Genomic DNA, 24,516 nt, shown 5'->3' on the forward strand with positions numbered 1-24,516 from the left:
ACTTTATGTGGGTATAATTTAAAATGTAAATTTCTACATGAAGTATATAGAGCCTGATATTTTGATGTACATTTTCAAATAATCACTACAGTTGGGCTAATTGTGGAATGAGAACATTTAAGATCTATTCTATTGCATTTTCAAGTATACAGATAAACAAACATTAAAATACATATATTTTACTATACACATAGAAATGTAAAGTAGATATCCATCTCACTCAGTGCCTAGACATGGTGGCATGCATCTGTTATTTTGGCTACAGGGAAGCCCAATGGCTGGCTGCAGTGGCATATACCCATCATTTTCCGTGATATGGCAAATGAAAGTAGGATGATTACAAGTCAGGCCAACTTGGCCATAAAACAAAGCTTATCGAGAAAAAAAAACCAAAGCAAATTGGGACTGAGGATATGGTTCAAATGGTAGAGCACCTGCTTACCAAGCACAGGCCCTAAATTCAGTCCCTAGTACCCACCAAAACAATTCAATAAAATAAAACTTTCATTTGTACATGTATTATTTGAAAATCCCCCTGAAATACAAAATAAATATTATCTTCTCTGTCATAATTCAACTGATATATAAGATCCTACTAAGTTATTACAGTAAAACTGCAATACAATGCTATGTAATATCTAGCAAAAACCATTTTTCAGGCATTTTATAGCATCTTATAGTGACTTTTCATAGTTACTGAAAATTATATTGTTAATGTTTATTTATTAAACAACTTATTTTTTCAGTGTGGTTCTGAGCCTCATAACTACCCAGGAAATTTAGAGCATTATACATAGGATAATTGGCCTGTAAAGAAAATGAAGGACTTGTTCAAGGCCTACAACCACATAGGAAGTAAGCCAAAACTGAAAGCCATTTCTTAAAAACAAGTATCAGCTGGGTACCGATGGCTCACACCTATAATCCTAGCTACTCAGAATCCTTAGATCTAGAAGTACACAGCCAGAACAGACAAGAAAGTTTGTCTGACTTTATCCCCAAAATAATGAGCAAAAACTATGTCTAAAAATGTGGCTAATGTGGTAAACCTGATATCAGCCTAATAAATAACTTACATGAGCATAAGACTGTCATTTCAAACCCCACTACTACAAAAACATCAGTATTAAGTGTTTGAAGTCACTAATAATTTACATCATGCTTATTATATCTAAATAAAGTATTTTTGACATGTGAGATTGATCATTTGTCCTACAATATATTTTAATAGTTTCCCATTACTTTTAGAATTACAGACCACAATCATGCACGTTGAAGTCTTCTGACCTCTAGATGATGTATCCTCAGCTACTCATCCTCACATTGCCTCATACATCCTGTCTTCCAGCTCTTCTGATCCTTTCTGTCCATCCCTCCTATCACAGTGGCCCATGGCCTCTGCCACTAGGGAGCTGCTCAGTCCATGCCCAACCAAACAACTCTTCTTCTTTCAGTTTTCTCCCACTTGATGACTGCGTCAAGCTCACCTATTCTGTGCTCTAATGGTTCCTTATCCTTCCCTATTTTTGGCTCTATAGAAGTGGTTATGTGTGTGGTTATGTGATAACTGCCTGTCGTTCCCAATACAGTTTCTTACTTCAGGAAGCAGGAGTTCTATGTCTAGCTTTCTTCATCATTAGTCACATTTGTCAAACAAGATGCCCAGAACCAAATAGACACTATTCTCAATAAATAGCTTCTAAAAAACAAGCCTACTTAAATTTATGCTTATTGCTTATGACATGTAGTGATTTAGCCTTCCTTTTCAATAGTTCCATAGAGGTAGGAACTTTTTCACCCTGAATGAAGTCCTCTCTACAGGAATCCAAAGGACAGAGATTGCTATTGCTATGGATAGACTCTAGTTCCCCTGGGAGGTTTTTAAATTGCTATACTGGCAAGAAAGGCCAAAATGTGCCTGTAAGTTGCATTAGGAGTTAATCCCTCCACAGTTACTCTCTCTTCTGAAACTTAATCTCCTCTAGGTTCTGACCATCTGACAATAGTGATCTTTTGACCTCTCTGAAAAAAGCTAAATCTTTTTGATAGCTTGGGAATTGCCTTGTCTGTTTTTCAGCTGCAGCTTATTAAGTTCAACAAAAATATTTGAGTTGGAGAATCAGAACTTACCTGATCTACCAATTCCAGGAGTTATCTATCTCTTCATGGACTCATGACATTCTCAGAGTAGCATAGACCTAAATGGGATTATAATGGGGTGAGCTCTGGTGTCTCATTTCTCTAATCCTAGCTACCCAGGAGGCTGAGATCTAGGGATCGTGGTTAGCACTGGCAGAAAAGTCTATAAGACTCTTATCTCCAATTAACAGCAAAAAGCCAAAAGCAGATGTGTGGCTCAAGTGGTAGAGTACTAATCAGCCTTGAATGAAAAAGCCAAGAAAGGGTGTAAGGCCCTGAGTTCAAATTCCATTACTAATACAACAAAGCAGGTGGGATTATAATGCAACCCCATCCATAGCCAAGATCATGCTCTCACTGGAGTTCCTTTGAGCTAGGGCATTGTTCCATAAACTTTAAGTAGATCTGAGGAAGAACTTCATGAAAATTCTGTGGTAAAACAGTAAGAGAGGGTTGTGCCTCTCCACCAAGGTCTAGAGAAATAGGATGAGATGATGGGGGGAAAAAAGTGAGACTATGTGAAAACAGGAGTTAAAAGAAAGATAACAGGGAAGAAAACAACTAGAGAAAATAATGAAAATGGAAAAATTGGACACATGTGCAAATTGAGATAACCCAGGATATGACTCAGAAGAAGTATAGTTTAACAAAAACTACAACCAAAGAAAAACAAGAAAAATGAGATCGCTTTCCTGTTTTAATTGTTGTTCTCTTATAAATGGATAATTATTAAACAAAATATGAACTGGACTTGTAACAATGTATTATATATATAAGGAGTTCATTTTGAGATGAAATATGTGCCTAAAATATGTGTAAGTTAGATAAAAAGACTTGAAATGCAAAATGAAGCATACTTACATTTGTTTTTAAAGAAATCATATTGAAGAGCTAAGTAGATTCCTTCCAAAATGTTTCATTTTCCTTTTCTGTATTGGCTTCCACACAATGTGTTGACCCACACATCCTGATGTTACTGGCACATAAATCAAGTCTTTCATAAAAATCAGAAATAAAAAGTATATGAGTACAGGAGGTTCCTGATATTGGCAAATGCCCAAACTACATATACTCCTGGGATTGATCTAATATATTTTAACACGTCTATTTGTCCTTACCTCAGTAATGTTGGAAAAGTGCTACTATCCTTAATTTACATATAGTAATGTACTCTAAGAAGCAAAATTTTTCCAACAATTACTTTGGACTTGTCATGGGAGATGATGCCATAAGGTGTATAAACTCTTCCTGACCACCAATTTTTAGCCAACCAGTGACTAAAGCATTACAAGATTTGGAAAATCTGGCTCAGTGTATTTGTGACTATCAAGAAATTGTAAGAACCTCTGGAAGGATGTACCATTGCACTGTGTGATGTCTGAGCAGGAAACCATCTGGTCATAGGATGAGAAACTTGCCTGCAGCACAGATCCACGCTGCACCTCAGAAGATCTAATGCTGATCAACAATAACACAAATAAAAGTTCCTCACTCTTCCTATTCCCCCCACACACAAATATCTGAAATTGACAAACAATAGATCGTATTAGAGTAATCTTAACTGAAAAAGATGTCTAAAAGGAGGCACAATAACTCCCTTTCTGCCAGAGGCTGACTCTCAGGGAGGGGCTCCCAGAGCAGTCTTCAAGTCTGTTGACTTGTTTTTTCAAACTGTTAATGTAACTTGCAGCTACATTGGTTTGTTTTGTTGTTGTGACATGGTCTCCATAGATGTGCATTGAAATTGTGCCCAGCTGCACTTAAGCCAAGAACCATGCAATCTGGAGGTTGTGCAAGCAAGATTACAAGGCTCCAAGGTATCCAATGCCTGCACTGCTCATCACTTTGCTTACCTCGAAGCTCTGCTGGCCCTGCCCCACCAACTGAATACTGTGTTGGGACCAGATCCAAGTGCTGTAGGAAAATGTCCACATTTTCAAAGAAGGAATAGAGCTTTATCTCTAAATCACTACTTTATTTGCAAGTCAGGGGAATAGTCAAGGACATGTAGAACCAGTTTGATGATTTACTGGTTTGGTTTTATTCCTTTTGTTCACTTGCCCTTCTTCCTTTCAGTACATAGCCTAACTTGCTCATTTTCATTCCTCTCAGGAGTCCCTTGCCCTCATGTTTTCTTCAGCCTTTGTCTTTTTCAAAAAATACAGTTCTTAAGCCCTGTGGCTCATGTCTGTAATCCTAGCTACTTGGGAGACTGAGATCTGAGAATTTCAGTTCAGACCCAGTGTGGGCAGGAAAATCTGTGATACTCTTATCTCCAATTAAATCAGCAAAAGGCCAAAGGTGAATGGGTGGCTCAAGTACCTGAGAGCACCAGCCTTAAGCAAGAAAAATGTGAGGCACAAATATATATATTTGGCTAGAGGCACTGTTTAATAGTACCTGCACCGCCTAGTAAGTGTGTAAGTCTGAGTTCAAACCACAGTACTACCCCGGAAGGAAGGAAGGAAGGAAGGAAGGAAGGAAGGAAGGAAGGAAGGAAGGAAGGAAGGAAGGAAGGAAGGAAGGAAGGGAGGGAGGGGAAGGGAAGAAGGAATGAAGGAAGGAAGGGAAAGAGGGAGGGAGGAAGGGAGGGAGGGTGGAAGGAAGGTAGGAAGGAGGGAAAGAGGGAGGGAGGAAGGGAGGGAGGGAGGGAGGGAGGAAGGAAGGGCATTCACAACAACAGAAAATATAAATATGGGTCATCCAATCAAATTTTAATTTATGTTATCAACAGTTAATTTTCAGTGTAAATAAACATGTAATATTTGGGACATAACTATACTAAAAATTATACCAATACCAAAATTAGCTATTGTTTATTTGAGACTCAAATTTAAATGGTTGTTCAATATTCTATCAGCAGCTATGCACTAGAGTAGATGAAATGTGTTTTTCTACCTCTCTTGGGTATTGACTCAATTTTCATTTAAGTCTTCATAATGTAAGTCAAATGAAAATTTAGAGATTTTAGCAAAGACCAAAAGAAAAACTTACCAAGCAAATAATCACTCCTCATTGCAAGCCCTAATGAGCCACTTTTGGGGGGGATGGAGGGTAGAATTAGGGCCTATCTTATGCTACCAGGAATGGCCCCAAGCCACAACTGTAATCCTCTCATTTCTGCTTCCTTTGTGGCTGGGATGACCAACATGCACCACTATACCCAGCTCCCAGAAATCCCCCTTCTACTTTATTTCCTATTAGCATCAGTTAATTTTACAAGGGGATTTCAATTGGACATATACATTTATATATATACTGTACTTTGATTGGACTCGCCCCTGTCTCATTTCCATTTGTATACATGTATCTAAAGTATTTTAATTATATTCATTCTCCTTCCCCCTCTCCACTCACCCTGCTCATGTCCACTAGTAACAACATGCAACATAGGACATATTTCAACTTCCTATCATTCATTTTTAAAGTTCGTGCTAACAGTTAAAAGGGGGTTGGTGGTAGTATTTCATACATACATGTGAACAGTACTTAAATCAGATGGGTTCCCTCACTCTTTTTCCCTACTACTCACACCCTAGATTTCAGTGAGTTTCATTTTGCCATGTTCATCCATAGATGTGATACTCACATCTGTGTTATTCACTCTCCAATCCTCTTCCAACAGTCTGATAATCACAAACATGTCTAAGATATAGATTATGGAGCTTGTGTGTGTTTATGCATAGATTTATTTTTTTAATTTTTTTGCTAGTCCTGGGCTTGAGCTCAGGGCCTGAGAACTGTCCTTGGAGTTTCTCAAAGCTCGAGCTCTACCACTTGAGCCTCAGCACCACTTCCAGCCTTTTTCTATGTATTTGGTACCGAGGAATCGAACCTGGGTCTTCATGCATGCTAGGCAAGCACTCCACCACTAGGCCAACATCCCAGCCCCTAGATTTAATTTTTAAGTGTACCATTCACATATGCCAGAAAATAAGTGACCCTTGACCTTCTGAACCTAACTTTGCTTAACGAGTGTCATCCATTTCCCTGCAAACATAATTTTATTCTTCTTTATGAATTAATAATACTCATTTGTGTATGTATATCACATTTTCTTGATCCATTCATCATTTGTAAGGCATCTGGGCTGTTTCTACATGATGGATATTGTAAATTGTGCTGTGATGAATATGAAAGTATAAGTGCTTCCTTTGTAGCTGATTTTTATTCCTTCATATTAATGTGTAAGAGCAGTACTCTTTGTAGTTTCTTGAGGAATCTCCATACTGATTTCCACCAATAGTGTGGAAATACTCTTTTACATTTCCAACAATAGTGTGTAAGAGTTCCTTTCCTTCTGCTAGCACTGTTGTTGTTTGTGCTCTTGAAGGTAGCCATTCTGACTGTACCGAAAGGAAATAGTGCTATTTTCTTTTGCATTTCTCTTATGGGCAGTGAGATTGAGTATTTTGTCATATATTTTCCATCTAGATTTATCTATTCAGTTCAATTTCCCATTTATTAATTTAATTTTTTATTATATGAAAGTTTAGTTTTTTGAGCTCTCTACATATTCTAGTTATTAATCGTTTGCCATATACAGCTGGCAAAGATTTCCTCCACTCTATTTACTCTAGTATCTATTTTCTTTGCTGTGCAGATGCTATCAGTTTGATGCAATTCCATTTATCTATTGTTGTCCTTATTTGGTGAGCTATTAAAATTCTATTTTCCTATTCTTTCTTGTGATAGGTTCAAAGTGTAAGGTCTTATACCTAAGATCTTTGGTCCACTTTGAATTGGCATTACAAAGTAAGAGATAAGGAATCTAGGCTCAGTCTCTCAAGTGTGGATATCAAGTTTCCTTCATGCCATTTGTTGAAGAAGCCATCTCTTCTCCAATGTATATTTTTGACTGTTCTGTGAAAAATAAGATAGTTATAGCTACATGGATTTATTTCTGTGTCTTTCTATCCTGTTCCATAGTCTTTCTGTATAATTTTGTTCCAATACAATGTTTCTTGTTTCAATGGCTCTGCAGTTTAATTTGAAGTATTGTGATAATTCCAATATTGACTTTTTTGCTAAAGATTGCTTTGGCTAGTCAGCATCTTTTGTACTTCCATATGAATGTAACTACTATGATATAAGGGAAGTAATGATGTTATTAAATCTGTAGATTATTTTCGTTAGCATAGTTATTTTTTCATGCTATTACTTCTGCAAGTCAATTAACATGCCTGATATCTTCTTCAATATTCTTCTTCAAGGTTTTCATTATAGAGGCTTTCCATCTTTTTTTTTTTGCCAGTCCTGGGCTTGAGCTCAGGGCCTGAGCACTGTCCTTGGATTTTCTCAAGGCTAGAGGTCTACCACTTGAGCCTCAGCACCACTTCTGGCTTTTTTTCTATGTATATGGTACCAAGGTATTGAACTCAGGCCTCCGTGCATGCTAGGCAAGCACTCTACCATAACATCTTTTTGATTATGTTTATTCCTAGGTAATTTTTTTCCAGAACAGAGGACTAAACTCAGGGCCTTGCACTTGTCAGGCAAGGGCTCCTCTGCTGAGCTAAATCCTCAATCCCTTCCTCCATAATTTTTTAGGCTATTGTGAATGGAATTATTCTCCTGATTTCTTTCTCAGCATATTCATTGTTGATATACAGAAAAGCTACTTGTTTTTCTTTGTTGAATTTGTATCCTGCTATCTATCAAAAAGTATTTACCAGACCTTGAATGTTTGGCATGGACTCTTTAGGGTCCTTTTAGTATAGGATTATATTGTCTGCAAATAGAAATAATTTCACTTCTTTCCTTCTTTATTTGGACCCCTATTATTCCTTTTTTGCCAGTTCTGGGGCTTGAACTCAGTCCTGAGCACTCGCCTTGGGCTTTCTCAAGGCTAGAGCCCTACCACTTGAGCCACAGCATCACTTCGGACTTTTTTGAATCGAACCTGGGTCTCCATACATGTTAGGCAAAGCACTCTGCCACTAGGCCAAACTCCTGCCCCTCCTTACATTTCTGTTTCTTAGCTTATTGCTCTGGCTAGGAATTCCAGTAGAATACTGGACATGAATACCAAGAGTGAATTACTGTCTCATTCCTGGACATTGCCTCTATAAAAAGGTGAATGTCTGTGCTCCCAATATATAAAGCACAGCTTAATTCTTATCTGATTAGGATTAAGGCTACCGATCAATATTTACTTCAATCCACTGTGATTATTCATATCAATTGGTATTCTATTCTTCTAAATGGAGAAAATATTGTATTTCCAGCAACATCTCTCTGCCCTCCAATATCAACTCCCATAACATCTTCAGTGGACTAAATGCAAAAGTAGAGACAATGATTTTCCTAGGCCTCGGCTCACAGCTCATCAGCCGAGACTTTTTATATACCACATATACTGGACAGAGCCATGTATAATTTCAAATCTTCAGAAAACCTACAAAAAGGAATGAGGAGAGACAGAGAGGTGAAAATAATGGCAAAAAGGGAGAAAAACAAGAGGATAATGGAGCAACAGAAAGAATAAAAATAATTGATTATTTTTAAGCAAACAGAGTGAGGAACACACTTGGGCCAACCCCATTTGCATAGATTAGGTAATTATGTTAATTGAAGGCAATTAAGGCTGAGAAGGCTGTACAAGATACTAAGAATTTCAGAATTCATACTAACCTCTTTCTGGAGTCTTTAAGATCAGGTCTTGATACAGACTACTAAACTAAAACTTATTATTTTCTAGTCTCCCAGTGATTTAATCTCTATTATCAAATATACTTTTGGAACTTGAATTCAGAGCTGAGTAAAGGGATGGCTATGGATATAGAATATTTCTGCTACAGATGACATGTCAGCTCTGCTTTCGCAGAAGTGACTTCTTTCTGGCAGACCAAAGCACATAAAGTATTTCCTTCAACAGATCAGTTGTGGTGAGCTTCAAAATGCCTTCCTGAAAGCTTCTAGTGGTAGATGCTTGCCTAGCATGCGCGAAGACCTGGGTTTGATTCCTCAGTACTACATACATAGGAAAAAGCTGGAGGTGGGGCTGAAGCTCAAGTGGTAGAGCTCTAGTCTTGAAAAAATCCAAGGACAGTACTCATGCCCTGAGCTCAAGCCCAGGACTGGCAAAAAAAAAAAAAAAAGATACAGATAACTTGGGGTGTGATGACTCACACCTGTAATCCTAGCTACTCAGGCTGAGATCTGAGGATCACAGTTCAAAGCCAGCCCAAGCACTTAAGACTGTGAGAAGACTCTTTTTTTTTTAATTAATAAAAGGGTTACATGATATTTGCCAGATAGAAGGTGCATTAATTCACATACATTGATACCCTTTCACATGTCTTGATACCCATTATCCTTCCCTCACCCCCCCACCCCTCCACCCCCGTCTTGGTTTTCCCCCTTCCCTATCAAATTTCAAATAACCAAATACAAATAAATTCAATGTATCAGATAACAAAGTGAGATACTGTAACAATATGAGATACCCAAGGGACAGCAAAGGAGATGAGAGATAATATAGTAGATTAAGGACAACAATCATTCGTTATATGGCTTTTGTTTCAATATCCTGGAGGTCCTTTCAATTAGCTTCATACTATATGGCCTTATGTATCAAGATTTTGCTCTATTGCAGATCTCTGCTAGTAGAGCCCAAGGTTTCTACTAATTATGACAAATGAGGGAAACCATTGAGCCTAAGTTCCTTTGAGTCTGGCTTACTTCACTTAATAGGATTTTTTCTAAGTCTTTCCATTTCCTAACAAATGGGGCGATGTCATTTTTTCTGACAGCAGCATAGAATTCCACTGTGTACAATGGAATTGTTGATCCACTCATCAACTTGTTGATCCACTCATCAACTGAGGGACATCTAGGTTGGTTCCATATCTTTGCTATGGTGAATAATGCTGCAATGAACATTGTTGTGCTAGTGGATTTAGTATGCCCTAGATTCTGGATGGTTGGGTAAATGCCAAGTAGTGGGATTGCTGGGTCATAGGGGAGTTCTATGTTTAGCCTTTTGAGGCACTGCCATACTGCTTTCCATAGTGGTTGAATGAGTTTGCACTCCCACCAACAGTGTAGTAGTGATCCCTCCTGTCCACATCCCCTCCAGCATCTGTTGTTATTAGTTTTCTTGATCCTGGCCATTCTAACTGGAGTGAGGTGGAATCTTAGAGTTATTTTGATTTGCATTTGTTTTATGACCAGAGATGTTGAGCATTTCTTCATGTGTCTATAGGCCATTTTTGTTTCTTCTTCAGAGAAGACTCTCTTTAAGTCTTTGGCCCATCTTTTAATGGGATGGTTGTTACTTTGGAGATAGTTTTGGAGTGATTCAATTTTTTGAGTTGTTGATATATTTTAGATATGAGGCCTTTGTCCATTGTTTGGTTGGTGAAGATCTTCTCCCACTCTGTAGGCTTTGTGAGAAGACTCTTATCTCCAATTAACCACTAGAAAACCTAAGCTGAAGAGCTCAGGGACAGTGCCCAGGCCTGGAGTTCAAGCTCCCTGATGACCAAAAAAATAAAATAAAATAAAGATACAGATACCACTTTACTTGGCCTTATATTATTCTCTTTATTCTAAAATTTACATGATTTTCATCCTAAAATGTGAATACTTCTAATACTGTGTTATGTCATTATCTATGTTCTTTAGAAGTGATATTTCTTCTTATTCTCTTTTTAATTGAAAAAGTACTAATAAAACTATAGTATAACTCAGGACAGATGAGATCTTAGAATGAAGGAACCATGTAAAGTATAGAATTTCTTAAGAAGGGCTGGGACAGCTTGTCAGATCTCACATGGAGGAGGGGTACTATGCCTTAGCCTCATCTCCAACTGCACAAACACAATCGGGCTTCAGTGTGAAGCCCAGGTATCGGTGTTGTTTCAGTGTTTTATGTGGTCAAACACAGCTAGTTATGAACTCCTTGAAGACGATAAAGATCGGGGAAAAAACAAATTGGTGCTACTATTAGGAAAGACAACTGAAAAGTCATCACAGGGAACAGTACTTGGCTTTCCTGCCCGGCACCAGGCTTCCTTACTTCTGCTAGGCAATTTGCTGACACTCTAGCCTTCTAGCTCTTGCATGACTTTCACAAGCTCTCTAAGGCCCAAAGGAAATCACAACTAGAAAACAAAACCTCTGACAGGAAGAAACAGAGTATGCCTTTAGAAATCTATCATTGTCAACCCCAGTATTCCTATCCACTTTTTACATGTTTATAAAACGTCAAAACTAACAATAAATTCTAGTGTCCCCAAATTTCAGAGTATAGACTTCTAAAGCCAGATGCCGGATGAAGCCTTGACACCATGCCTTGCTACACTCAAAAACTGCTCAGGATCCAGGCCTGATACACTGAAGATCCAATGTGAAGTCACAGCCTATCTATTTGGAAATAATCATTCTCCTAATTCCAGCAGAGTTAGTTTTCTTTTGTTTCACATTTATTTATTCAAAGACTTCTAAATATATACTGATCTGTTGCAACAGCCTCTGGGCCTAAGTGTAATGAAAGCATTAATTAAAACACACAATTAGAAACACTCGGCAGTGAGCCTGGAACTGCATCAAATGATCTCTGCCACATAAGTATCAGTCAGAAAAGATAAAACCTCCCACTGGTGACCTACAACATGCCTGCCTGGCTTCTCTGAGGATTCCTGGCTTGTGCCGGGACGAATGTTCTCTGCACATGGATTCCCACACCCAATTAGTCTATTTCTCTCTCTTAACTGTTGAATTGGCACAGTCTCTACCTGCCCCTCCCTTCATCCTGCAGTAAGCTAATAAGGCATTTGCAGCATCCCTAGGATTGGCAGAAATCTTGGCACAGGAGTCTTATATAACAGTTAGGCCTTGGCAGAACACTGTCAGAGGGCTGGGTACCCTAGGCTAAATTGTGCTCTGTACATTATAGGCAGTGTCTGTCAAAGTTCTCTTGCTTCTCAGTACAGAAGCTGAAGTAGAATTCATATGGGACACACAGAGTTTCCTCATGTGAAGTTTTAGTTTGGGGTGGGGAAACCCAAAACCAAACAGAAGTAGTAAACTTTCTCTCCCTTGATACATAGAAAATTCTCTAAATTCCAGATTTGTTTACACAGCTAATTAAGCATGAACATTTTGAGTCTAGCGCAGGCCTGTTAAGAAGGAAGATCTTGTTCCATGCAGACAAGTTCTGTCAAGGACTTGTATCCTGTGAGAGATGTCATCAGCGGGAAATATGACTTTAATATAGCATGTATCCTTTTCTTAAAGGTTAACAAGTGAAATAAAAGCAAAAATAAGGCCTTGGCTCTCTTAGGTATAATTTTCCTACAAATCTTTCATGTTAGCAAAACAAGAGAAAAGAGTTGTAGAGAGTTGAAAGAAAACCATAATATATCAATGCCAGGTAAGAATAGGATTTCAAATGTGGTCAGATTGTATTATTTACTCTTTCACTGAATTCTGTATCATTTATTCTTCTTTGTTTTTCTTAATGACAAATATGCCGATATCTTATTACAATGAGGCTGCCACCAAAGCAAATAAAACTTCCTTTTATAATACAGCCAGACACAGTTACATCTCTACAACCTCTTTCTAATCAACCATAGTATATTTTTAAATAAATTTCAGATTTCATCAAACTGGGAGATTTCATGAGCTGCCTGCTACTACATTCTGAAGTGCCAGATTGGTACCTAAGAGGGGAAAAAGTAAGTTTTCTTCCCTCTTACCCTACATTCTGACTTCTCATGCTGAATTCAATCCCAGCTAATTAGTTCAAGAGCAAGCAACTTTAACAAAGATTTGGTATTTCTTTCCTGTTTCTGAGATCTTGGCTTTCGCTAAATGTAGCTCTCCTGTTACCCCTTTGCATTTTAAATAAGCCATTTTAGAGCATAGCCCTTATTTTTTCATTAATATATGCATCCCTTGGGGCCCCACTGAGGCTTGTGATGGCTCTCTGCCCACAGTCAGGGCAACAGAATGTCTGGTAGATCTGGCTTTGTCCTGCAATCGTCGTCCACTGTGCAGCCCCAGATGAATAGAGAGGTTGCAAGTCAATTTGCTCTGAAATCTAGGGTCCCTAGTACTCAGACATATATTCAATCTTACATTTCACTTAGATTCCTCCATTTGTTGAATCCTAAACATTCAGTGTTTTCTTTACTTATAGTACAATAAATAATTTCACAAAAGTCAATTTTTCAGATAACTGAAGATGTATGTTCAGGTAAGTGTTTGATAGAAATTCTATGTTAAATAGTTCTCTTAGGTTGCAAAATATGCTAAATGTATTTGGATTTTTGGGGGGTGGTGAGTTAGGGTCATATTTATAGTATAATATAAATACCCTAACCTCTATTACATAGGCTCATATCATAGGTTATTTCTTGGTTACTTGGAAAAGGTTTTATACTTTTTCATTTTGTTTCCTTCCTTAAGATCAAATATTAAGTGGTCACTTTACATTGATGTTCATTTATCAGCTATAGAAGGAAACTTTGAGTACATTGCTTTCATGTTGCAGAAGGCTAAAAAAATATACATAGTTCTGAGTAATATTCTGAGTCACTGCCTTTGTCTCTAAATGTTTTAATTATGTATTGGTGTCTATTCATGCCACACATTCATTCGGCATGTACTCTACTTGCTATAGGCCTCTGCAACTTAATTCCAACTCCTAATCTGTATCCCATGAGACAGACTACCAAAGAATTATTCTGGTATTTCACAGTCAAATTTAGTAGTTACCAATCTGTTCACTCTCAGATTTCTTTTCTTCTTGTATTTCTTGTTGCCCATCTGATTCCTGCACAACCATTTCAGTAAGCATTAAATAACCAATCAGAAGAATGAAATCAAGAAAAGCTCCTCAAGAAATCATTGAGGCAAAAAAATTAACCTGTGTAAACTTTCTGCTGTTTTTGTTTGATGGGAGGAAATGAAAATACATTGAAATTTGAAATTATTTAATCATTTTGATTTTCAATTTGCCTCTCATTAAAATGGAAGTGAGTAGATTGGCTAATCTCATCAAAGAATCTCCTAATCTTACATATAGCAACCTTCCCCCTTCCCCACAAGTAACTTCTTGATATGTTGGGACTAAAATTTCAGTAGCTGTTTAAAATGCTTGTCTCAAATGATCCAAGCGAAATTGACTTAATTTTGTGATTTGGATACAATATGTATTATAGGTATAGTCCTCAACTGATAGCACTACTGAGATGTGATTGGATGTCATATCCCAATACAAAGTTACTAACCTAATAGCTGAAAAAGCTACTAGGAGGTGGAATATAGTTGGAGGAAGCAAGTGAGTGGAGGCATGACTTTGAAGGATGTATTTCCAGCTAGCTTGCTTGCTTGCGCTCTCTCTCTCTCTCTCTCTCTCTCTCTCTCTCTCTCTCTCTCTCTCTCTCTCTCTCTCTCTCTCTCTCTCTCTCCTCCTCCTCCTCCTCCTCCTTCTTCTTCTTCTTCTTCTACTCCTCCTTCCTTCTCCCTTCTCCCTCTCCCTCTCCCTCTCCTTCTCCTTCTCCTTCTTCTTCTTCCTGCCCTCCCTTCCACTCTCCCTCTCTCTACCTTTTTCCTCTCACCCTCTACCTCCCTCTCTGATTCCTGAGTGATATAAGCAACCCACTCTTCCCTAGGCTTCTGCTGCCATGACATTTTATCTCATTTCATGCCCATAATAATGGAGCCAGCCGACCATGGGCTGAAACCTCTGAAACCATGAGTTAATAAACTTATCTCTAAGCTGATTTCTCTCAGGAATTTTGTCACAGTGACAGAAAACTGTCTAACATGCTCAAAGTATCAAAGAACTCCCCACAGATGAAAGCTCCTATTTAGCACTATGCTAAACATCATTATAGGACATTGGCACTTGCTGAAAAGCATAAACACCTCATTCTAGTTTGCTGACTTGAACGCAAAAAGCACTGTGCCTTGAGACCCTTCTCAGTGCTAGGCAAATTTGGATGATTGGATTCCCTGCCCTGTGATCTCTCATAGGTCACTCATGTTTACTCAGGAAGCCCTTTGGTCTTTTAAGGCATTTCCAAAACTTCCAGGAATCATTTTTCTTTTCTCTTTCTATTCAATGCTGCTAATTATCAGTAACATGGGTAGTATCAATCTCTTCTTTAATTTTTTTCGCCAAGTTGGATGTTTATTACCCAAACCCTGGGATATTACAAAAAGCTTATGAGATCCCCTGCTTTCGTTACAATGTGCATATCTCTCATATACTAATCCTTTAAAAGTCATATTTAACCCAATTTCAGATGGAATTCCACCTCCTCCATTAGGGATGGCATCTTCCCTAGCAGAGGGAAGTGATAAGGATAGAAGGAAAAAGGCAAGAAGAGACGTCTCAGTGCTAGAGTAAGTGTTGTGAGGCCAATAGAAAATCTGACACTACCAAGAAACTTTCTAAAAAAATAAGTTCTTTCCTTAATATGATTTTTTCCAAGTCTTTCCATTTCCCTATAAATGGGGTGATATCATTCTTTCTGATGGCAGCATAGAATTCCATTGTGAATACATACCACATCTTCTTGATCCAGTCATCTACTGAGGGGCATTTGGATATATTCCATATCTTAGCTATGGAAAATAATGCTGCAATGAACATTGTCATGCTAGTGGCTTTAGTATGTCCTTGTTTATGGACATTTGGGTAAATGCCAAGGAGTAGAATTGCTGGATCATAGGGGAGCTTTATGTTTAGTCTTTTGAGGAATTGCCATACTGCTTTCCAGGGGGGTTGAACGAGTTTACACTTCCACCAACAGTGTAGTAGTGATCTCTCCTAGATATATCCCTGCCAGCATCTGTTGTTATTAGCTTTCTTGATAATGGTCATTCTAGCTGGAGTGGGACGAATCTCAAAGTTATTTTGATTTGCATTTCTTTGATGGCCAGGGATGTCAAGCATTTCTTCATGTGTCTATAGCCCATTCTTATTTCCTCTTCAGAGAAGTCCCCCTCTTTAAGTCTTTAGCCTACCTTTTAATACGATGGCTATTTCTTTGAGGACTTGTTTTTAAGAGCTTCAGGTATACTTGAGAGCTGTAGGTATATTTTACATATGAGGCCCTTGTCTGTTTTGTGGCTAGTGAAGATCTTCTCCCACTCTGTGGGCTTTCTATTTAATTTGCTAGCTATATCCTTTGCCATACAGAAGCTTTGCAGTTTAATGCAGTCCCATTTGTACAAACTCTTTAATTTGTTGTGTTTCTGGGTCTTTATTAAGAAAGTTTCAACCTATGCCAAGAAGACCTAGCATATCTCCTACTCCTTATTATAAAGTTTTCAGGGTATCTGCTTTTACCAGAAGGTCTTTGATCCATTTGGAATTAATTCTGATGCAGGGTACAAAGAAGGATCCAACTTTAGTTTTCTTCAGATGCCTAGCCAATTCTGCCAGCATCATTTGTTGAAGAGGTTGTCTTTCTTCTATCCTATTTTTTTGGTTCCCTTATCAAAGCTTAGGTGGCCATAAGTCTGCAGGTTGATTTCTGGGTTTTCAGTTCTATTCCATTGGTCCTTAGGTCAGTTCTTGTGCCAGTAACAAGCTGTTTTGGTTACTATACCTCTGTAAGTGAGTCTAAAGTTTGATATTGAGATTCTTCCTGTGCTGTTCTTTCTACTAAGGATTTTTTTTGTAATATGGGGCCTTTTATTATTCTACATGAAATTTTAGATTGCCTCTTCTTTTTCTTTGAAGAATGACATTGGGATATTGATGGGTATTGCATTGAATTTGTAAATAGCCCTTGGCAGGATTGCCATTTTCACGATGTTAATTCTTCCAATCCAGGAGCATGGGATGTTTTTCCATTTCCTCAGTTCTGCTTTAATTTCTTTTTTAAAGTTTTCATTATGAAGGTCCTTTACATTCTTAGTTAATTCCTAGGTACTTTATTTGCTTTGAGGCTATTGCAAAAGGAATTGCTTTCCTGATTTCTGCCTCGCTCTTCTCATTCTTGGCATACAGTACAGCAGTTGATTTTTTGAGGGGTAATTTTTTTTTTTGCCAGTCCTGGGCTTGAGCTCAGGGCCTGAGCACTGTCCTTGGACTTTCTCAAGGCTAGAGCTCTACCACTTGAGCCTCAGCACCACTTCTGGCTTTTTTTTCTATGTATGTGGTACCGAGGAATCGAACCCAGGTCTTCATGCATGCTAGGCAAACCTTTAACCACTAGGCCAAACTCCCGGCCCCGAGGGGTAATTTTTTTTGCCAGTCCTGGGGCTTGAATTCAGGGCCCAAACACTGTCCTTGGGCTTTCTGAAGGCTAGTGCTCTACCACTAGAACCACAGCACCATTTCCAGCTTTTTTCTATGTACATGGTACTGAGGAATCGAACCCGGGTCTTTGTGCATGCTATACAAGCATTCTACTACTAGACCAAATTCCCAGCCCTTGAGGATTTTATACTTTGCTACCTTGCCAAAGTTTCGAATCAGCAACTTGGAGTGGAATCTATAGGGTTCTTTAATACAGAATCATGTCATCTGCAAAGAAGGAAAGTTTCACTTCCTCTTTCCCTATTTGGATCCCCTTTATGTTTGCTTCTTGCCTTATTGCTCTGTTCAGGAATTCTAATACTATATTAAAGAGGAGTGGAGAGAGTGGGCCATCCTTGTCTCATTCCTGATTTTACAGGAAATGGCTTTAGCTTTTTGCCATTAAGTATAATGCTACCTGTAGGCTTGTCATACACAGTTTTTATTATACTGAGGAATGTCCCGAATTCCTAGTTTCTCCCAAGCTTTTAGCATAAAGGGGTGTTGGATCTTGCCAAGTGCTTTTTCTGCATCACATGAGATAATCATGTGATTCTTGTCCTTGTTCCTGTTGATGTGATGAATTATATTTACTTGCGTATATTGAACCAGCTTTGCATCCTTGTGATCAATCCTGTTTGATCATAGCCCATAATTTTTTGATGAGCTCTTGAAAATGATTGGCCAGTATTTTGTTGAGAAGTTTTGCATCAATGTTTATCAAAGAAATAGGTCTATAGTTCTCTTTCTTTGATGAGTCCCTGTCTGGTTTTAGGATGAGAGTTATTCTGGCTTCATAGAATGAGTTTAGCAAACAGCCTTCACTTTCATTGTCACTGAAGAGTTTGAGGAGTATTGGTGTGAGCTCTACTTTGAATGCCTTATAGAATTCAGCTGTGAATCCATCAGGTCCTGGGCTTTTCTTGGATGGGAGATCTTATTGCCATTTCTATTTCATTACTTAAAAATGGGTAAGCCAGACCCAAAGGAATATAGGCTCAATGGTTTCTCTCATTTGTAATAATTAGTACAGATCTAAGACTCTCCTAGCAGATGATTACAATAGCTCAAAACCTATGTATATAAGGTCATATAAGATGAGACTAAATGAACTCTAGGATAAGGAAACAAGAGGTTTATCTTGTGTGGTTATTCTCCTTAATGTAGTTATTTCTCTTCTCTTTTTTGCCCTTATTTGGTTAATCTCATGTTGTTACTGTATCTGACTTTGTTACCTGGTATATTGTATATATGTTTATTTATTTTGAAATAGGAAACAGAAGGGGGAAAACAAGATGATTGGGAGGGGTGGGGGGAAACGGAGACAAAAACATGAGAAGTGATATCAATGTGTGAGAAGTAATGCATCTACTACCTCATGAATGTAACTGTAACCCCTCTATACATTATCCCAACAATAAAATTTTTAAAATTAAGTTTTTTAAATTGGGAAAATGAGGAAGAACTATGAAAGGAATGACATTGAGTAAGATGTATTGTCTCCTAACCTGACATATGGAATTATAACCTCTTTGTACAAAATAATTTAGTTTAGATATTCAATAGCCAGGCTAGATACCTGGGCTCCACACACAAGAAGCAAGAGAGCTATACTGAACAAATGTCCAAGAAAGTATGTTTCATTTCACCCCAGACAGTTTGAGGCAGAAGAGGAAAAAGCAAGTTTTAGTAAGAAAAAGTACAACAACCAACCTCCCTGCAGTTAGAAGGTACTAATTTGGAAAGCTCTCTCTGTTTTAATGTATGCATCCTTATCATGCAAAAACTACATACTCTAAATTCCCATACCCAGAACACACTGTTGTCAATAAGCATGTGATTTAAATGGTAATAAAATGTGTTCCCATGTTCTAAAAGCCATGTGTGCAGGAAACTATGAGAAGCTTATAACAACCTTGATTCTTTTCAGGCAATCTGGAAGCCATCTGCCTAGTTGAAGTTTAGGATACATTAATCAGAAAGTTTAGCATAAACACAAGTCCTCCCTTTTCTTAAAACTTCAGAGCAAACATTAACTCTTCTTTCTTTTATATTTGTGTTTGAACTCTAGGTACAAGATGAAGAAAAGTAGTAAAACAAATCTCCTTTCACCAAGATCCCAAATCCAAACTATGCTATGTTTTCATGCTATAGTGTTCATTAGTACTTGAAGTTCAACCACAGGGAGTGAAAAATTGATCTAGTTGTTTAGTTTCCCAACTTAAGAGATTTAAGCACACATGTTAAATCAATTTTTGAGCTTATGTTGTGATGTGTGACACTGAGAATCCCTTTTAAATGGTTCAATCTAAGAAACACTTTGCTAAGAATGTATTTTTCACTCAGTACCACATTTTTAAAGATTTAGGTTAAAATGGAAGACTATTAGACTAGCTTTGTGAATGCAATCATCTTTATTGACTGATTTATTAAGTCCTTTGAGTAAAGAGAGAGGGAAAAAAAGTGACAGTTAAGATTTACAAGTCATATACTATACAAAGTAGCCTGAAATTAGAGCCTTATTTTAAGTGCCAAAATAAACATCTGCAACTATAAAGAGGGCTACAATATTTTTCTATCAAAAAAAGGTGTCAGGTGTAATTTTGGAGGGTGTTGTTGTTTGAATCTGAAACGTCTCCACAGGTTCACATATTGAAGCCTAGGTCCCCATAGAATGCCACTATTTGATGAGGTTCTGGGAGCTTTTGGGTCTAACTGGAGGAAATAGGCCACTGAGGCATGTTTGGGGAACCACATCTTGCTCTGCACTCCCCTTTCTCCTTTATGTCTACCTTGAGGTACTAAGGACTGAGGACTGGAATCTCTGCAACCAGGAGCTAAAATAACTCTTTCTCTTTTTAAGTTTTCTTGGGTATTTGCCTCATCCACAGAAAGTAAATTAATCTCTGAGGATAACAACAAAGGAAAAGTTAACCACAGAAACTTTGTGAATCATCTAAATCAGAATTCCTCAATATTAGATAATTTCCAAAAGCTTAAGTGACCAACAGGTAATAGACAAGAGAACTTTTATGCGTATTCATAATGGAGTATTACTTATTCATAAAGAAATTAAAATTATGTCATTTTCAGAAAAATGAAAAAAACAGATAATTTCCTGGTATGGAACAAGGAGCAATGGCTCAAGTGGTAAAGCACTAGCCTTGAGCAAAACAGTCAGTGCCAAGTTCTGAATTTAAGTCACAGAATTAACACACACACACACACACACACACACACACACACACAAAATGGGTAATAGGGAATTGCAGATTATCTTAGATATGCATGGAACACTTTGAGGTCCACTGTACAAAAAATTAGTCTTTAAAAATATCAATATTTAACAAATGAAAATGTAACAGTATTAACTTCAAGAAACTTAGAAATTGTGTAAGAAATGCAATTATAACATCAACTAAAGCCAGGCACAGTGGCTCACACCTGTAATCCTAGCTACTCAGGAGGCTGAGATCCGAGGATCAAGGTTCAAATCCAGCCCGGGCACAAAAGCACCTGCGACTCTTATCTCCAATTAACCTCTAGAAAAATGGGAAGTGGGGCTTGGCTTAAGGGTAGGGACAACTCCTGGGCTGAAGACCACAAGGACAGCACCCAGGCCCAATTCAAGCTCCATGACCCCCCCCCACACACAAAAAAAAGATCAATTATATATGCCACATATATAACAACTATATTTTGTATTTTTTAACTTTACATAGTATACATATTAGATATTATATATGATTTATTCTATACATATTATTAGACATATAGTGTATTTATAGCATAATGTTTAGAATAAATTATGTAATTAACATATAGTATAAACTATATCATGTATAATTATAATACATACTATAAATTAGGCTATATACATATAAACTATCTATATACAAAATTATTATAATAAAATAGAGTCACTCAAAAACTGTAGTAATAGTATTTTAAAGGAATTGACTGAGGAAAGAAGATATAAAAAGGCCTAAATAACTAATATCTTAAAATGACAAATCACCCTCTATACATTATCCTGACAATAAAATACAATAAAAAAGATTAATTAAGCAGTAGCATTATATGCATAGTATTTTGATAGTAGTCATTATTTTAAAATAACTAAACTTTTTAAATGATTACCTGAGAGAATAGGGTGCATTCAGAAAAATGGGAAAGAATTTGAGGTAGAGAAGTTAAGAGAACATTGTATTTTACTATAAATCTCTTATCATGTGAAATTGCAAATTTTCAACTGTATGAATTTTTATAAAAGGAAAGAAAGTAAAAGGAAATTATTCCCTTAAAATAGATTTACATACATATTATAATACTATAAAAATATTTATGTAACCATAGGTCTGGGGGACTGTAACTATCAAAGACGCTAACTTGTCCCTTTTTTCATTATTCAAAGTTTACCCTCAGAATTAAAGTATTCTGGTTCAAGTCCAATCTGAGTAGGCATAATGAGCTCCAAAATTCTGGCTGGGATTAGTTCTTTCTCACCCCCTACCCTATGCCTCACAAGAGGTTGGATCACATTTTACCTATAATATTGAGGACTTAAGACACACCTAAGTGCCTTAATAAATCTTTTTTATTGTATTTTATTGTTGGAATAATGTATAGAAAGGTTACAGTTATATTCATCAGGTAATGGGTGCATTACTACCTTAGTAAATCTTATAGTACTTTGTGCATAACAGAAAATCTAAAATTCTAATTGTAGGTATGAGTGTCAAAACAAATAGATGAGAATAGGAAAATAATAATCAGTATCTTATTCATAAGAAGAGAAAAGAAAATATATCGTTCATGACATAATTTCAAGCATTTCCAAGAGTAAGTATATATGTTCATTATTGAATAATCCCAGGACTAAAACAAACCTGTTATATAACTCTTACTTTACCTTTCTTAATTTTTTAGTAATTAACATGGAAAACAAGCTGTTTTGTGGGCCACTCCACAGACAAATAGTTTCCCAGTAGAAAGGCACAGCAAATAAGCCCAGGCATGTGATGAACTTGGAAAACAACAAATCTTAACACATTTGCAGGTCAATTATTCAACTACTGAATCTGCAACATTAAATAGAAAAGATTCAGATGAATAAAGTTTTGTTACCTTTGCAGGCATTTGTTTTTCTTGTTAAGTTTGTTAGTTGCAGCTGCTCGTTGCCATGAGCATAAAAAGTGAAGACGTTGCCATTTACACTGTATATTTTTTTAATCTGGAAAACAAGGTTTTACTTACATAGCTGAGGTTTATCAACCACATGAACTCAGAGTGGGAGGTTTACACACAAATCGTAAATTTATTTGCAAAACCATCAATCTTGGATATTTTCAGATGAACTACAAAGTGGTGGTTCTTTAGAGAGATGAATGCTTTTTTTACTCTTTCACTGATTTTTCAGCAAATATTTTTTGAACATCAACTATGAGCTATATGCTATGTGCTCTAGGCTCTGTGCTATTACAAGTGTAAAACAAAGGACTTAGAAAACAGTAGGTTTGTTGGGTGATGATGTATTTAAATAAGCAATTATAAAAAAATGAGTTATGGCTTGGAAAGTACTTAACAGAAGCACTCCACATATCCTGGGGCTCAAGAGTGGCGACAATTTAAGTCAATGGAACTTCCTAAGAGAATAATTCTGCATAGAACTTGAGGAGTGGCTGGGAGTTACCCAGGCCATGGAGGATAGAGAAGAAGTTAAGGAAGGCCAGTAGGCTGAAGAGAAGCAGCATTACAGGAGGCTATTACAGTAATGGAAAGAATACACAGATGGTGGTGGCTTGAATGGTGGCAGTGTTGAAAAAGAGATGCATTGTGAGAGCTACTGTCAGTGGAGGCAGAATGGATAAGATTTCACAATTAGGTATAAGAGATAAGAAAGGAGAGGGAAGGAAATATGATTTCAGGTTTCTGTGGCAGCTGTTCTTTAGTGAGTGAGGGCATACGGAAGAGACAGGCTGGGAAAGAATATGTTGATTCAGAGTACATGCTGGTTTTCAAGTGGAGATCCTAGTAGGCTGTTGGACTTCTCAGTCTGGACTGCCCATAGAGATTTGGAAGTTACTATCTCAAAGCATACACTTAAAGCCACAGGTTCAAATCAGGTGACCCAGTGAAAGTCTAAGAGGGGGATGGGAATATTTCAGGACTAAAGACGGACCCTGGGGCCTACAAGGTGATGAAGAAAGAAGCGTGGGGAAGAAAAGAAGGGAAAATGAGGTCAGGGGTAAGGAAAAATAAAACAAAACAAAGCCAATACCACTTCCTCTTAGGTTTGATGTCTAGGGCCCTATAAATTGACAAAAGACAAATTAATAGAAGTGGCATCTAAATTTTATTTTATATGTAGAATATGACACAGACGACTTTCTACAAAAAAGTAGTAAGTAAAGAAGCAACTAATCCTGATAGTTTACACAGCATCTTGGTGGCAAACTATTATAAACTGAAGAGATGTAGAGACAAAGAAAAATGTTTTAGACTTTTTATGAGATTCAAACTATAGAAGGGAATATATAGAATAAACTAGTATAAAGAATTGTTTTAGCAAAATTAGTTTATGATTTCAGGAACAACTTCCCATCCTCCTCATGGCCATAACACTTTCCTAGGACAAAGGACTTATGCAAGTCATCACTCTCAGAAGTTTCTGCTTTTAGTCAGATAAGGGAAGTAGTCAGAGCTGAAGGTGTGGCTCAACTGGTAGAACACCTACCTAGCAAACACAAGACAATGAGTTCAACTCCCTATACTGGCACACATAAAAAATTATTCAAGTTGGAGGCATGGTTCAAGTGGTAGAACACCTACCTATCAAGCCTGAATTCTAAATATAAATACCAAAACTTCTCACTCAACAAATAGTGTGTGTGTGTGTCTTATAGAAAAGCATTACAAACACAAAAATCTGCATGTGTCTACTCAAGCAACTGAGAAATAAACTGTGGTACTCACTTCAGCAGCAAGTACACAAAAAATAAAGTAAGTCAACATCGTAGTGCAGGAAATGTGGTTATAAGTAGATGGGTCGGGTAGTACAAGATCTTACAGATGTTTGGATTCCATTCTAAAAGTAAAGGTACACATTG

At 37.3% G+C, this 24,516-nt stretch overlaps 1 long non-coding RNA gene across 3 annotated transcripts in view; it reads right to left on the bottom strand.

Annotated features, from left to right (window-relative positions):
* LOC150060726 (uncharacterized) overlaps positions 1-24,516 on the bottom strand; it is a 173,370-nt gene that overhangs the window by 113,101 nt on the left and 35,753 nt on the right. For 2 of the 3 annotated variants that reach the window (XR_016536256.1, XR_016536255.1), the window contains exons 2-4: positions 3,558-3,659; positions 3,001-3,133; positions 2,131-2,198 (exon numbers count right to left, since the gene is read on the bottom strand). This is a non-coding gene — a long non-coding RNA (uncharacterized LOC150060726). The remainder of the gene's footprint in view (positions 1-2,130; positions 2,199-3,000; positions 3,134-3,557; positions 3,660-24,516) is intronic. The other variant, XR_016536257.1, reaches the window with a different exon arrangement.

Source organism: Megascapheus bottae, chromosome 7 (genome assembly GCF_031878675.1).
Source record: "Megascapheus bottae isolate mThoBot1 chromosome 7, mThoBot2.hap1, whole genome shotgun sequence".
NCBI lineage: Eukaryota > Metazoa > Chordata > Mammalia > Rodentia > Geomyidae > Megascapheus > Megascapheus bottae.